The sequence below is a fragment of the Notolabrus celidotus genome, chromosome 22 (assembly GCF_009762535.1).
Source record: "Notolabrus celidotus isolate fNotCel1 chromosome 22, fNotCel1.pri, whole genome shotgun sequence".
NCBI lineage: Eukaryota > Metazoa > Chordata > Actinopteri > Labriformes > Labridae > Notolabrus > Notolabrus celidotus.
In genome coordinates, this window is record NC_048293.1 from 15,819,772 (window position 1) to 15,835,639 (window position 15,868).

Here is a 15,868-nt window from a genome sequence, read left to right on the forward strand (position 1 = left end):
TCAAAATAATAGTGTCGCTCAGAGGTGATCACTATCAAAGCTTAAAGCAGCAATCCTCGTTAGAGATGCATAGAGAAATGGATAGTGGTCGGCAAGGGATTAAGAACACGATCTCTCATTCCAGCCCTGTGCATTCTCCTTAATGTCAAGAGGGGATCTGGAGAATAAATACCTTTGCCCAGATACATGGATACCAGTGCCACCCCAGTCACCTGGTCTTAACTTTGATCAGTAATTTTCTAGTAACGAGATTTCTCTGATTTCATTAAATAGTCATTTCGCACCTGGAAGCTCAAGGCTTTGCCAAGAGATCAATGATCTAATCACGTTACCGTTAAGCCAATTGGCTTGAAAGTCCTTTGTGATATCCCTTTACTGTTTTAATGACTTAGTTCAGATTAAGCAGGTTTTAGGAGCCAGGGATTAGGGGACACATCCATTGAGGTGGAAAAAGCTTTTTCTGATGCATAATTTATGGCAAAGAAAAGGGAAAGGATTATCGAGGGGCCATGTGCCCGCCACTCAACGTCCACTGGTCAGTGATTAGAACAGTTGCCGCAGGACAGGAAAGATATCATCAGCTTTTTTCAGCCACTTTCCTTGAACCCAAATAAGACACATTAATAAAAATGCTGGAGGTGGCTCAGAGCTGTTTGCCTCTGTTGGTCCATGACTCACCGCTTCCTCTTCACGAAGCAGCAAGAGATGTGATCAAGCCCTTAATGAGTCAACATCATTAACCAGCAGCCCTAAACAATGATTTACTAACCATGTACAATGGTGGGTGATGATTACCTGACTCAGCAAGGGAGCTGCAGTGTCTAATTTGCACAATTAACATTTTATTAGTTGTGTACCTGGCTTACCTGATGGCTGCCTAAGGTGTAGTAATTAATGCGGAAACAGAATATTGTGATTTTTTTTTTAGTGCTGCGTTCAAACACAAGAGGGACAAACTCGATACTTCTGAAAGAAACCATCTGATTTTCCTTTCCAAGGGAGCTGCAACTCATCTACTGAACAAGTGTCTCATTTAAGAACTGCTGTATTTCTCCTGCAGACAAAGTGTGTGTGTGTTTGTTTATGTGTGTTTGTGTGTGTGTGTGTGTGAGTTGGCTCACTGGCAACATGAGCTTCCTCAGACTACCTCATGTATGGTTGGCACTGAGAAAACATGTAAATAAACACAATAAAACACAGCCGAGTCACATCTGCCAGTGGAAAAGGAATAGCTCGGCTGGCATGAACCCCACTCCCGTAGCTTTTTGTGAAGGTTCTAAAAAGTTAATTATGAATTGGAGACATGTGGTTGAACACTTTCCAAACATATTTTGTCTCTCGCTGCCCCGCTTTCTCCTTCCTGATTTTTTCTGGCTGTTGCTTCATCCTCTTACCAACTGTCTTATTCTTGCAGCGCTGTTTTATTCCTGCGCGGTGTTAATCTTCCTCGGGGCTCCTCAATTATGTGTCCATGGGCAGGAAGAGCCATTTGCTCCTGCCTGAATACCATGAATAACAATAACAGCACTTCAGAAACACATTACCAAACACAATTAGAGCAGACAACGCTTCTATAACCTGCTAGGCCACCGACTTACATCCATGTAAACACATATTTACTTTTAAATGAAGTTTATTCTCTGTCTCTGCTGGCGGGGTTCATTTTTCCATCTCTTTCATAAAATGCATGTTTTCCTCTTAAGAGTAATTTTTAATACATGTAAGTGGCTGGAGTGGAATTGTAGGGAAATTGGAAATCAGATACAAAAAACTTGGAACAGCCCTCAGGTAGCATGTTTAACAGAGCTTATTTCAGGCACTTGCTGTTAGATGAATTGCCTCTCTGTTGGCCTAAGGATACCAAAGCTGAGATTTTTTACTGGTTCACCTGGTGCCTATAAAAGCCACTGGTAGGCCTTTACTGTGTCAGTGACAAACGGCTGATTCACCATGCACTGACTAATCTAATGCAGCCGAGAGGGGGGGGAGTGAGACAGGAGGCCTGAGAGCTTCATCTCCTTCAGACACCCTTCTCCAGTAAAACACTCCAAACGCTGCCCCTGGCTGTGCAGGAAGCTGAGGATTATGAGTACACACTGATTCTCCTCTCACTTTGTCTCAGAGTGTGGGAGAGGTGAAGCAAAAAGTGGAAGTGAAACGCTATGAGTAGAAGAAGAGTTGGCTAATTGCGCTTTTGAAAAGTGTGAGCCTTTGGTTATGTTATTACCAGCAACTTCCCCCTTCTTAGCTCATGTATCAAAAAGAGAACATAAAGGGTTAAGTCAAATGCATTGATTATGCTGAACGTCAGAATTTGGTAAGACATAACTTCCTACCTTTGCTTATTATTTTACTTAATTGTTACTACTATGCTAATTTATCAAAAGTGAATAAGAGCCCTCAGTGCACCCAGGGGTTATGTAACTAGAGTTTCAAACCTTTAAACAAATAATTAATTTTACTAAAATACAGAGTTGACAAGGGGAGAGAAAGTTAAATATTTTATTTTAGCAGTGTTCGCTTTGTCATAGAAAACTATAAAATTGCCACGGTGAATGGGTGAACCATTATGGTCTGATCAAAACATCTGACCAGCACCTTTCCCCCCTATTTTGGGGGTGACCTATACAATTACTGTGTCTATAGCAGGGGTTCCCAAACTTTTCCGCCCTCGAAGTGATCTAATGTGGCTTCATTTAGCTGGTCTGCAGAAAATTAGCCTACCTATATGAGCATGTGGCTGTGTTTCCTGTGCCATTATGGATTAACCTACTGCTACTGATACTTTTGATAATTGACTGTTCACTAACCCTAAACTTAAGGAGTCATCTGGCAAAAAGAAAGGCAGAAAACTCACTGCATTTTCTATTTTCAAGGTTTTATTTCAAGTTCAGCTACTATTTTTGTCAATATTTTTTACTATAACCGGTAAAATGAACAATTTTTAGATAACTTTTAAAAAAAAAACATTCTGGAGAACATCTCACGACCTCTAGTTTGCGTCTCGCGACCCCCCCGGGGGGTCCCGACCCACACTTTGGGAACTCCTGGTCTATAGTAACAGTAGACAATAACATTACTTTAAGCTTGCAAGTCAGACTACCTACCCATATTTTTCAGCTAAAGTTGACAAAATAAAGATAAAAAGATACTGCATATTCCACTCAACAGATAAGCCTCTAAGGTTTAATTAGTGAGAGGGTGTCTCCTTTTATTGTGGTTGCTACATTGTAAATTTCACAATCTATTTTCGAAGTGAGGACTTTTATTTTGAAAGTCTAATGTAAGCATTTCCGGTATTTGCTTTGCATTTCGTGAGTATGTTACATAGACTGTAAATAAATATATTTATATACATAGTCTATCGTATGTTATGGAAATAAGTACACGCCGCACACAGGTGTGTGTTGTCTAACTTTACATGACAGGAAACATCGGGGTTTATCGCGAGAATAAACGGGAGTTCAGCTACTTCCGCACTTCCGTTTGCCTCACTTCCACCTGCGTGATTACTTTCACTGGGAAGGTACGCATTTCCATTAATTTGTTGTAATTATGAAGAAACCTGAATTGAAAACGAGTGCATATATATTATATATACTTGCTTTCTTTGAGGTTAAAGTTGTAGAACTTGTCATAAAGGGGAAGAGTTTGCTAAACTCTGTTTGTTTTGGGCTGCCATGTAGCATGCTACACTAGAGTGCACTGTTGAGACTGTTTGGTTGCGTTCAATGACTTTACACGTGATGTTTTCCCACAGACGAAGGTGACTGATATCCCAGAGAAATTCTGAGGTTTCTTCACAGCTGCAGGTATGTTTGTTTCATATATAACTGTTATCATGATAGAAAATACAGTATAATTCAGATTTGATCCCCCTTCTTTAATGCTATTTGGTGTATTTTAAGATAAGATAAGATAAAATAACTTAAATTATTTTGTTACAATAGCTTACAACACGGGACAGGGGAATACAACAATGTACTAACATAGTTAAAAAATATAATAACAATAATAATAGCAATGACAAAGGTAAAATATAATAGAATTAAATGAAATAAAATAAAATAAAGTAAAAATAAAATAAAATATGGCAACTATTACAGATATATACACACTATGTACACTTCTATCTACACAGTATGAAGAACAGTGCGATTCGATGGATATAGTAGTTATTTGTGAATGTGCCAAGTCACATAGTAACTTCCATGTCGTGGAATGAAAGATGACAACAGATGATTAACGGGACACAGCAGTCATGGTTCCCACGCGTCCTGGAAAACCTGGAAAACAGTTGACCAGTTTTCCAGTACTGGAAAACACCTGGAAGATGTGAGCAAAAGTAAAGAGTCCTGGAAAATTATTCCAACATGACTGCCTGCGACCTGACAAGGTTTAAAAAAAACACATCCCCATTCAACATTTGTGGCCATTTTTGTCATTCAGTTCTATTTAGGTCAATTTATGCACTGATTATTATTATTATTCATTTATTTCAGTAAGGCAGCTTACAGATTCCTTTGCAGGCTCTTTTGTTTTTAATTAGCTAATTTAATATTTTTTGAGAAAAGAGAAAGATGAGATGTTGCCCATCATTGTTACTTGGTTGCACTAATAAAGTGCTATACATCTGTGGTTGCATTGTTCTATAATTAATTTGCCATCATTTTTAAGCATGTTGGAGATGATTTCATGGATAGCCATAGACTGCACGTCTTTCACTGTAGACTTCCACTGAAAGGAACATATTAGACTATTTAGGAACTAAATTAGGAACCACATTTAGACTGTCATAACAGCTTGATCAGCACTGAAAATGTCCTGGAAAATGATCTCTGGAAAAGAGTGGGAACCCTGATTTTGCATGAGAAGGAGAATGCAAAATATGGTTAACAGAAGTGTTTCCATGCCTCCAACACAAATGTGAATAAAATTAACATACAAATAGCAACGAACCAAGACTAACTTCAAATCAGGGGGCAAAATTAACACATGCAGGAGAAAGTTAACTTCATATTGCTTTAATTAAAAATTTAAAAAATAACATGATGAAAAGTCCTCAATGGTGTTACCTCAAATAGGCTTCAGAGTGTCTGATAATTCTTCTTCACCTGAAAATACTAATTCCATGAAAAGCATGTCTGTTCCCAGCAAAACATAATTAGTTAAGACCAGGCTTAATCCACCTCAGGGAATGCAGCCCAGGATGTTCCATTAATGGATTCATTTTTGCTGTAGAGCACACCTGCTAATTTTGTATTATCATATAGTGCGGGTGATTGTCAAACTGCATTATTACACCTGTCTGAAGAGCAACATACAATAGATGTGTAAGCTGCTGCATGGCACCTTCTGTCTGCCTGTGAGTGTTCAGCTTATCATGATTAATTATCATATTCAAACGTCCAAATGTCAGTGTTGACTCTGAGAAACAAATACGAGTACGTCTTAGTGATGCTGCAGAGTTTGACTCACGCAGTGAAGTTATTAATCTGATCTCCCCAACTCATCTCATTGTCCCCTGTATAATGACAGCCTGTGTTAATTGTGACTGTTTATAAAATGGAGCTCGACGTTGGAGCCAAGCTGCGCTAATCTCATCATCCTCGTTTTCTTTCCCTGCACCACTAGGTTTGAAAATCAACTATTGATGTTCCTTATTACATTAGGTGAGCTGCCTGATGGCAACACACAGCTGCAGGCCGTTTGTATGGATATCCTATTGATCTGATTTACATATATAGAGAGTTTGTTGTTTGTTGCTGAGCAGACACTGTGTGTCTGGGAGTGAAGTATTGAAAATGTGACATTCTCTGTCACTTTAAAGAGAGTTTTTATGATGCAAGGGGTAAAAGTTTCAGCGCAAAAAAACATGTCATAGTAGAAAAACATATTTTCATGCAGTAAATTAATTACATGACTTGTTTACATGAATTGAAAACAGGCATGGAAACATATGTGTTGTACCAAAACAACTTTGTCATAACATAAGGAAATTTAGCTGCACTTTCAATGGGAATGACTTACCAACTGAAGGTAAAATGACACTGAGAGGACCAACAACAATGAAAAAAAGTTTTTATTGAATGCTGACAAACTTTAAATGAGCATGTTTTTATATTTCAGAAACACCAATGAGATCCTCTGTGAACCAAGGACAGCTGAACCAGGCAGATACAGGCAACACCGGAAGCGAGCCAACGAAGTGACGGGTAGGTGGAAAACTCTACAACACCTAACTGAACTGCGCATGTGATCATATAGGGTTCCATCACAGTGAAACAGTGTGCAACATGTTCTGTACGCGCCTCGGTTTTACTCTGTCTGGTGGTGCACCTTGCTCCACTGGGAACATGTTTGATTGATGTAGCGCTTATTTGGATATTATTCTGTGGCTTTTCTAAGTGTGCTACTTTAAAGTGTAATTATTTGGAGGTTTGTTTATGTGTTTTTAGAATGACTTCAGAGTGATATTTACAGGCTTAAGGCTGATTTATACTTCTGCGTCGAATCGACGGCGTAGCCTACGCCGTAGGTCCGCGTAGCTCCCGTACCTACGCAGAGGCCTACGCACGTAGCTGACGTGCACCTCCTCCAAAATGTAACTACGCGTAGAGCCGACGCGGACCGCAAGCTCTGTGATTGGTCCGCTCGACGGCTTTGTCTTTCCCGCATTCACAGCACTTCCGGGATCCCGGACATCGGCCAGACATTGGCCAGACATCGGCCAGACATCGGCCAGACATCGGCCAGACATCGGCCAGACATCGGCCACACATCGGCCACACATCGGCCACACATCGGCCACACATCGGCCACACATCGGCCGTGTATTTCATCTCCTCCTCTCTATTCTTCATGTAATCATGTCGGTATGATAAACAGCAACATGTATCAGCTGTAGATTAACATAACACGCTCTGAATCGATGTGGAAAAGTAAACAGAGATCGTAGCAGGACCGGAAGCAGGCGACCGGCTATCAGAGAGACCACACTGCCCTCAGGCGTATCGGAGGAGAATTGCTGCGCGACACGGACACATCGACGCACAAGTATGTGGGGCTCATGTCCGCGTCAGCCCCTGCTGCGTAGGGGCGACGCAGAAGTATAAATCAGCCTTTAGTGTGCAGGTGTATTATTTTTAGGCGCATTGCTGTTAAGGCCAGTGCTTGTGGATCAGGTAGAAAAGGGGCCTGTTTTGCCCCAAATCAACACCTAATGGCTTATTTGAATGTATGCTAACAACACTAGCACACACTGATGCTATTTGCACTGCAGTGAAGTTTGAGGTGCTTTTAACTCTTTGTGTTTGTGAATTCTATGACGTGTCTTTGGCTTATTTGCAAAGATTCAGCATGTGCAAGGCTGCCAAATGTCCTGTGAATCACGTGTTGTCAGAATGAACATGAGAATTATTTTTTGTCTTAGAATCTGTGCACAAATTTCGTGCTTGAACTTATTTCAGAGTCTTGGTATGATTAACACAATCAAGCAGTGTCATAAATTTGCACTCCAGCTACCATGACGTGTGTGTGTGTGTGTGAGTGAAAGATAACTCAAATTCACTGAACTCGTAGAAAACTTCCACAAATTTCTCCCAAACTTTCCTGTTTTCCTGTGTTGAATCTTGTAAAGCCATATGCAGTCTTTCTTCTTGTACCCTCTGTCAGCTTTCATTCCTTGTGAAATCTGGTAAAATTGTTAGTGTAGAACATAAAGCTTGTGTCGTGCAGCTTAAATATTCTTGTGTATGCAGCGATATGATCATCAGAGTGTCTTCATAACAGATTAAAAACGGGCAAACATGAATCGTTTGCATGTTACGATCTCATTGAGTTTAATGCATGTTCATGTAAAATGCATTCAGCTTGTTACGCTGCAACACTCAGACTGTAGAATACCGAGGAATATACTGTACTGCCACTTTTAGAAGTGTATTTAACTTTGCATCAGTTTGCTGCTGTGATCTGGTGCTTGTAGTAAACGATGCTGTCCTAATTTCATAGCTTTCCAGGGCGAGTGGAGGAATCCTGCCTCATTTGTCTCTAATTTGTTCCCAGTGCACATATGAGAGGGGTTATAAATACATTAGTTCTCTCCATAGCGCGGCGCGCTGGGGGGCCGCCGGGCAATCAAGCAGCTTGCTGCACGTATAGTGCTGCTTTTTACGCAGTCCAACAGTGGCAGCGTGGAGATGGGACAGCATGTACCATCTACCTCATGCGGCGACTGTGAGCAGGTTGTGCTGTCCCAGAGGTGGGCTGTACATTAAAGCCTTGAGCGATGGACGGATCAGATGTGAGACTGCATGAGGAAGAGAACTGTGGGGCCGTGTAGACACAAAACTACTCCTATCCTTCATCCCCCCGATGTAATCCACCAGTGGTTTGAGTCGGTGATGCGGAAACATCAATTAAAACATGACGATTATCACTAAATTTGTCATTAGCCCTGAGGAGGAAGCAGCCATGGACAGGATTTCTGTCTTTTTCTCTTTGCAGATGCGCGCACACACACAGCATCGCCTGCGGGACCTTACAGAGCGAGAGATAGGTCTTAACTTGTCCTGCACTTAGAAGAAAATCAAATCCTGGTGCGTTTTCATCAGCTGTCAGCGTCGGACAGAAACTTCTACCGGGCTGGGCAGGAAATTAGGCTATTAAGCTTTTCACAAGGCTCTTGTCATTTTGCCTGCTTCCCTACAGATGTACTAATCAATGTTCTTCCATCTTTCTCATGGCTAAATACTTTATATCAGTAGTCTCAAAACGCTGCTCTCCTCTCCTCTCCTCTCTGTTGTCTCTTTTGTTGTCTTCTCTTCTGTCCCTGTCACTGTCTCTCTTCATCACTCTGGCTTTCTGCTGATATCTCGGCTTAATTTGCGCCTGCTTTGGGTTCAAGCGCAAAATCAATTCCAAGGAGGTCAGCAGGGGTCAGTGGCCAGGCCTGAGCCAGAGCAAAGTGGATTACTGATTATCATGCAGGCAACACGGCTTCTAGGTTGGGACATCCGCCGCTGCAGTATTATGCACCGTCTGAGAAGCAATCACAAGATTTGAAATGTGGAAAAGAAGTGGGAGCTACTGTAGCATGGAAACCCAAACACATTTATTCACATGATTCAAATCTTATTTCCAGCCCTAGAAACGGGTGTTGGTGTAATATTTCTCATTTCAGTACGAAGTAGGAGGCAGACTTATGCATTCTCAATACTTGTTTCAAAAGAAGCATGATGATAGTTATTTCTTTTTTTCATTTGGAGACGATGCTCAAACACAATGTGAGTACATAAATCCACCATGAACAAACACTGGAGAGTAAGAGGTTCCAGGACAGTGATTGTAACTCTCAAAGAAAACTGTCGCCACACATCCACACAGCCCACAACTTACTTTGACAATATACACGGCAGAAATATATAAATGTAAACAAAGTCACTGCCATTACCTTGTGCTGTGCTTCTGTCTGAACCTGTTGGCTGTGATGATAGGCTGCATCAAAGGAGATGCAGCATTCTTTAAAAATATATACTCTTATAACTGAAGCACTTCACTTCCAAACTACCTCTCCATGAAAGGTTTGCAGAGCAGGGTTGGTATTCAGGGTGTTTGGGACTCCTTTGGGAAGTCACAGTTGATGTTTGAATAGGACACCTCCAGTGTGCCTTCTCATCAAATTCTTAAACATTACCAAAGTGCTCTCGTAGGTTAGGTCCACTTAACAACTTTTATTGAGGGTGGAAATATCCTTGACTTCAGGAGTTTTTGGACACAATGGTGTTGCATTGACAGTCAGCATTTCCAATCCAATCCAATCCACTTTATTTATATAGCACATTTTAAAAAAAGCAATCAAGTTTAGCAAAGTGCTGCACAGGGAGGTAAAATAAGTTAAAATCATAGACTGTATAAAATATGGACGTAGTATCCGTGATGTGAAGAATTAAAAAAAAATTATATCGTTGTAGATTTCTAACATTAAAAGGTAACTCAACAAAGTAACATTTAAATTTGCTGAAGTTAATTCTTTAAGGACTCAAAAGGAGGATGATTGTCCAAAGTCACCGTTTAAAGCATCTTCAAAAGGAATATTAATGTGCAAAGAAACTACTGTCTCTGCAGCTTTTTGACACCATAGACTGTATGAATAATGGACGTAGTATCTGTGACGTCACCCATCTGTTTTTGAAGCGCTGTCTTGAAGCCAATCGACGGTGGGTGCCATATTGGATATGCTAAAGTCAACCTAACTGCTGTCGAGCTAGTGTGAGGTAAAGAGGCGGGCTTTGAGCCTCCTAGCCAACAGCTACAGCATTCCCGCCTGTCAATCAAGTCCGCTGTGCCTCTCATAATGGAAAAATCACAATCTTAATAGCTCCGAAATTGCCGCGTTATGAAAAAATTCACACTCCTGTACAGTGTGTGCTGATTGGGAAATGAGCTATCCATACTACACTCGTCTTTTGTACCAGGCTGTAAACATGTTTATTTCTGCTGTAAAGATCGGCTTTTTTGAATTTGTGTGTATGTGGTTTCTGGAGCCAGTGTCAAGTGGACACTCGAGGAACTGCAGTTTTTAACACTACAGGCTGATTTATACTTCTGCGTCTCCCCTACGCAGCAGGGGCTGACGCGGACTTGAGCCCCACATACTTGTGCGTCGGTGTGTCTGTGTCGCGCAGCAATTCTCCGCCGAAACACTAGAGGGCAGTGCGGTCTCTCTGATAGCCAGTTGCCTGCTTCCTGCCCCGCTACGATCTCTGTTTACTTTGCCACAGAGATTCAGAACGTGTTATGTTAATCTACAGCTGATACATGTTGCTGTTTATCATACAGACATGATTACATAAAGAATAGAGAGGAGGAGATGAAATACACAGCCGATGTGCGGCCGATGTCCGGGATCCCGGAAGTGTTGTAAATGCGGGAAATACAAAGCCGCCGAGCGGACCAATCACAGAGCTTGAGGTCCGCGTCGGCTCTAGGGGGAGTTACATTTTGGAGGAGGTGCACGTCAGCTACGTGCGTAGGCCTCGGCGTAGGTACGGGAGCTATGCGGACCCCCGGCGTAGGGTACGCCGTTGATTCAACGCAGAAGTATAAATCAGCCTTACCGCATTGGCATCAATTCTCATGGCCTGAGGTTGCCGCTTGGCTGAAGCGCAACCCAAATAGCTGGTTTCAATATTAGTAATGCCTCTGACAGGGCAAATTGCCAATCGGGGTTAAGAATTTCAGGGTGGCCAATCAGATTCCACCGCCTGGTTCCGCCAGTGATGCACAGCTCTCAGCAGAGATAGAAAGGCTGCAAGATGGCTCACTCCAAAGCAACTTAGCTCCAGGGAAAGATGTTATCCCAGCATGTCACAGCATGAAACACATGCATGGTGATGTAACCAACTAAGTGTCAACAACAAATTCATTGCCAACTAATTTATTTATTTATTTTTGTTGACTTGTTGTTGCTTAGAAGAAGCAATATGAAAGTGAAGCGCACATTCTTCAAGTTATTTTTCCAGAGTAGAAGAGATACTTCTCACCACTGGTTTGTAATGACATGTCTTGTCTAGTTTATTGCCTGATGATGAAATGAGTTGGCTGGTGTTTTTATCACTTGACCAACTTTTGGCTGATAGACTGAAACAGAAATGTTTGGCTGAAAGCAATGCCCTCACTTGTTAGCTGAATGAACATGTCGGTGAGCTGTAGATGTTCTTCCAGGTGGATTTCATGACTGTTGGAAAGAAGAAAGGACATGGTTTCCAACTGTTTCTGGATGTAATGCTTGTTAAACTAGCTGGCTATTAGCCTTAGCCTTGTGATGACTGAGCAGACAGTAGAGTGTTTACCAAACTTTGCATTATTCAACCTGATAAGAAAATAAGATAATTTTCTCAATGTGTCACTATTAATTAGGGATGCACCAAAAATGGCCAAAAAGTGCATTTTCAGTTTTCGTCCGAAAAGACTTTTATCACCGAAAACAAAACGGCCGAAACAGAATGTTATGATGACGCTTGTCTGGATAAGGGCCAACATGTCTGCATCCATTATTCCTTTAATGGCAGCACTAAAGCGTCTTCTAAGCAAAGAGGTTGAGACAGACCATGGAGTGAAAACAATGAAAAGTACACTCTTAGAGTCTGTCAGCACAGAGATCTATTCGGATCCTCTGCACTTCATCGCGACTGTACTTGATCCGCGTTATAAAGATCATTACTTGGATGTGGGAATAAAGCAGCGCGCACGAGAAATGATCCAGCCCGCGATGGATGCAGAGAACCCGCTTGGAGACGGAGAAGCGCACAGAGTAGGAGAAGGAGAACAGAGCGCAGAAAAAAGGACTGGTCTCTCTGAACCAGATGAGGGGCATGCACCCTCATTGTCTGATATGTTCAATGAGATCCTTGATTTTAGTGAGGTTAGTACACAGTTAGAGCCATAAATGCAATGTTAGGGGAGACCGGGGACAGTTGTAACATTTTTGACATTTCTGTCTATAACTTTGAGCTCTTTTAACCCAGTGTGTTCAAACTGCTATACAAACTAGCTTCAAGTGTCTGCTAATAAATGGCCTAGAAAATGCCTGTGCAACACAAACAGAAGATGCATAGCCTACTCCCTACTAATAATTGGCTTGATAATTTATTTCGGTGTTTCGGTTTTCGGCCTTGGTTTCTTCATTTTCGGTTTCAGCCAAGAATTTCCATTTTGGTGCATCCCTACTATTAACCTGTTTTCATCTTGTATATTTACAGATTAGCAACTTGTGTTATTGACAACCGCTAATCTGATTTGACACAAATATGAACCATAGAAAAAGACAGGTACAGTGTGTGTACATGTCTTCGCACTGGACAGTTCTTCCCCGACTAATGTTATCAGACATTTGAGAGGTTTTGAGGACAATACCATGTTTGACATCGAGCCACAGCCGAAGTGTTTGTATATGTAAATGATGACACTTTGTCGGCTGAGTTATGAGTTTATGAGGGGACATAGCACGCAAAATGAAATGTCATTTGGCAGATTTACACACATTCGCACGCCCATCATTCCTCTATTCCTCAGAAGCCTTGACATGCTTATTTCAGCGCTCAGTTCCTTGAGCCCCGTGTTCTTTCATACAGTCTGTTTTGTAGGCCACAGACTGGATAATTGATTTGCCTCGCTTTTTATTTTTAGATTTGAATGACATTCCAGGGAATTTTTCCAATTGTCATGATCTCATTTGTACTTCCTTCCTTGCTTGCTGAGATGTCGATGGGGGATCTGGAGGTACCGCGGCATTTCAAAAGGGGGACACATTACGCAGCACTTTTATCCTAGCTTGATGGAACAGCTGCTGTTCCCTTGGTTTCTTTTTCTCTTTATCTCTTCCTCCCCCCTCTTGTCAGGAACCCTCTCAACTAATCTATCATCCCTTCTCTCTCTCTACTTAAACTTGACTTTACTATTGGAAGGCAAAGGTAGAATGAAAGGGAAATAGGATCTCATTATTTCAGACCCACCGCTCACTCCACTCATGATTGATCGTTATCAAAAAAAAGCCCATTTGGAAGCAAGTGATTTCTGCTTTAGAGGAGAAGAATACATAGGTCTGTTTAAAAAGTGATATTCAAAGACTTCATTGAATAAAGGAAACTGTATTTTTTCTCTGCGCAGGTGCTGTGATGGAAATGATCAATCTTTCACTATGCACATAAAACATTCTCTTGATTAAGGCTTGTTATGGTTTCTATGAATTTGAAAAGACTTACTGTGGTTGGACCACTCAAGTAAGAGTTAAACTGAACTGCATCTGAGACTGTTATACATTTCTTTCAGCGCATATAATACAAATGTTATCAAACTTGTACAAGTTTGATGCTCATGGTCTGCACCGATTTGAAAATCAGGGCTGATACCGATGTTTCTTTACATCATAATTCTTCAAGTCTGTTTTTCAAATGAGCGATGAGACTTGGTGTATGAGTTGATGCTATTCGCCCCTCTTCTTGAAATATCAATGAAACACATCTTTCAAAAATGGCATGTAGCTGATCATTCTTAGAGATGCTGTGATACGACCACACTACTGACATCTTCTTTCACATTTGACCATCTGTCCATCAGGCAACTTTTTTTTGCGGCTGTGGCTAAGTACAGTCATGGCCAAAAGTTTTGAGAATGACACAACCATTAATTTTCACAGTCTGCTGTTTCAGTTTTTATAATGGTAATTTGCATATACTCCAGAATGTTATGAGGAGTGATCAGCTCAACTGCAATTAATTGCAAAGTCCCTCTTTGCCTTGAAAATGAACTTTATCACCAAAAACACATTTCCACTGCATTTCAGCCCTGCCACAAAAGGACCAGCTAACATAATTTCAATGACACACAGGTTTCACACACATTAACACAGGTGTGGGTGTCGATGAAGACAAGGCTGGCGATCAATCTGTCATGATTGAGTCACTGGACACTTTAAAAGGAAGATGGTGCATGACACCATTGTTCCTCATCTGTTAGCCATGGTTACCTGCAAGGAAACACGTGCAGCCATTATTGCATTGCACAAAAAGGGCCTAACAGGGAAGTTTATAGCAGCGAGTAAGATTGCACCTCAGTCAACTGTCTATTGAATTATCAAGAACTTCAAGGAGAGAGGTTCAATTGTTGCCAAACAGGCTCCAGGGCGCCCAAGAAAGTCCAGCAAGCGCCAGGACCGTCTCCTGAAGGTGTTACAGCTGCGGGATGGGGCCACCACCAGTGCAGAGCTTGCTCAGGAATGGCAGCAGGCAGGTGTGAGGCGAAGACTTTTGGAGGAAGGCCTGGTGTCAAGGAGGGCAGCAAAGAAGCCACTTCTCTCCAGTAAAAACATCAGGGACAGACTGATATTCTGCAGAAGGTACAGGGACTGGACTGCTGAGGACTGGGGTAAAGTCATTTTCTCTGATGAATCCCCTTTCCCATTGTTTGGGGCATCTGGAGGAAGGCTTGTTCGGAGAAGACGAGGTGAGCGCTACCATCAGTCCTGTCTCTTGCCAACAGTGAAGCATCCTGAGACCATTCATGTGTGGGGTTGCTTTTCGGTCAAGGGAGTGGGCTCTCTCACAATCTTGCCTAAAAACACAGCCATGAATAAAGAATGGTACCAGAACGTCCTCCGAGAGCAACTTCTCCCAACCACCCAAGGGCAGTTTGGTGATGAAGAATGCCTTTTCCAGCATGATGGAGCACCTTGCCATAAAGCAAAAGTCAGAACAAAATGGCTCGGGGAACAAAACATTAAGATTTTGGGCCCTTGGCCAGGAAACTCCCGAGATCTTAATCCCATTGAGAACTTGTGGTCAATCCTCAAGAGGCGGGTGGACAATCAAAAACCCACAAATTCTGACAAACTCCAAGCATTGATTATGCAAGAATGGACTGCCATCAGTCAGGATTTGGACCAGAAGTTGATTGACAGCATGCCAGGGAGAATTGCAGAGGTCTTGAAAAAGAAGGGTCAACACTGCAAATATTGACTTATTGCATGAATTCTGTGTAATTCTCAATAAAAGCTTTTGATACTTATGAAATGCTTCTAATTGTATTTCATTATACCATAGAAACATCTGACAAAAACACCTAAAAACCCTGAAGCAGCAGACTTTGTGAAAATGTAATATTTGTGTCATTCTCAAAACTTTTGGCCATGACTGTAGGTAGAACGGTTGTCTTTCAATCGGAAGGTTGGAGGTCGGATCCCAACTCCTGCAGTCACATGCCAAAGTGTCATTGGGCAAGACACTGTCTATTTTCAAAACCACCTGCTAGATACTACCTACGAATGTAGTATGTAGTACCTACTGCATCCTGCATACTACATACTGGGTTT

The 15,868-nt window shown here is 41.7% G+C and overlaps 1 long non-coding RNA gene across 11 annotated transcripts in view; it reads left to right on the plus strand.

The window, feature by feature from the left end:
• The first annotated feature begins 3,455 nt into the window (after positions 1-3,455).
• The window catches only part of LOC117806813, a 105,224-nt gene continuing 92,811 nt past the window's right edge, over positions 3,456-15,868 (plus strand). For all 11 annotated transcript variants that reach the window (XR_004629765.1, XR_004629759.1, XR_004629757.1 and 8 more), the window contains exons 1-3: positions 3,456-3,526; positions 3,761-3,812; positions 6,130-6,215. This is a non-coding gene — a long non-coding RNA (uncharacterized LOC117806813). The remainder of the gene's footprint in view (positions 3,527-3,760; positions 3,813-6,129; positions 6,216-15,868) is intronic.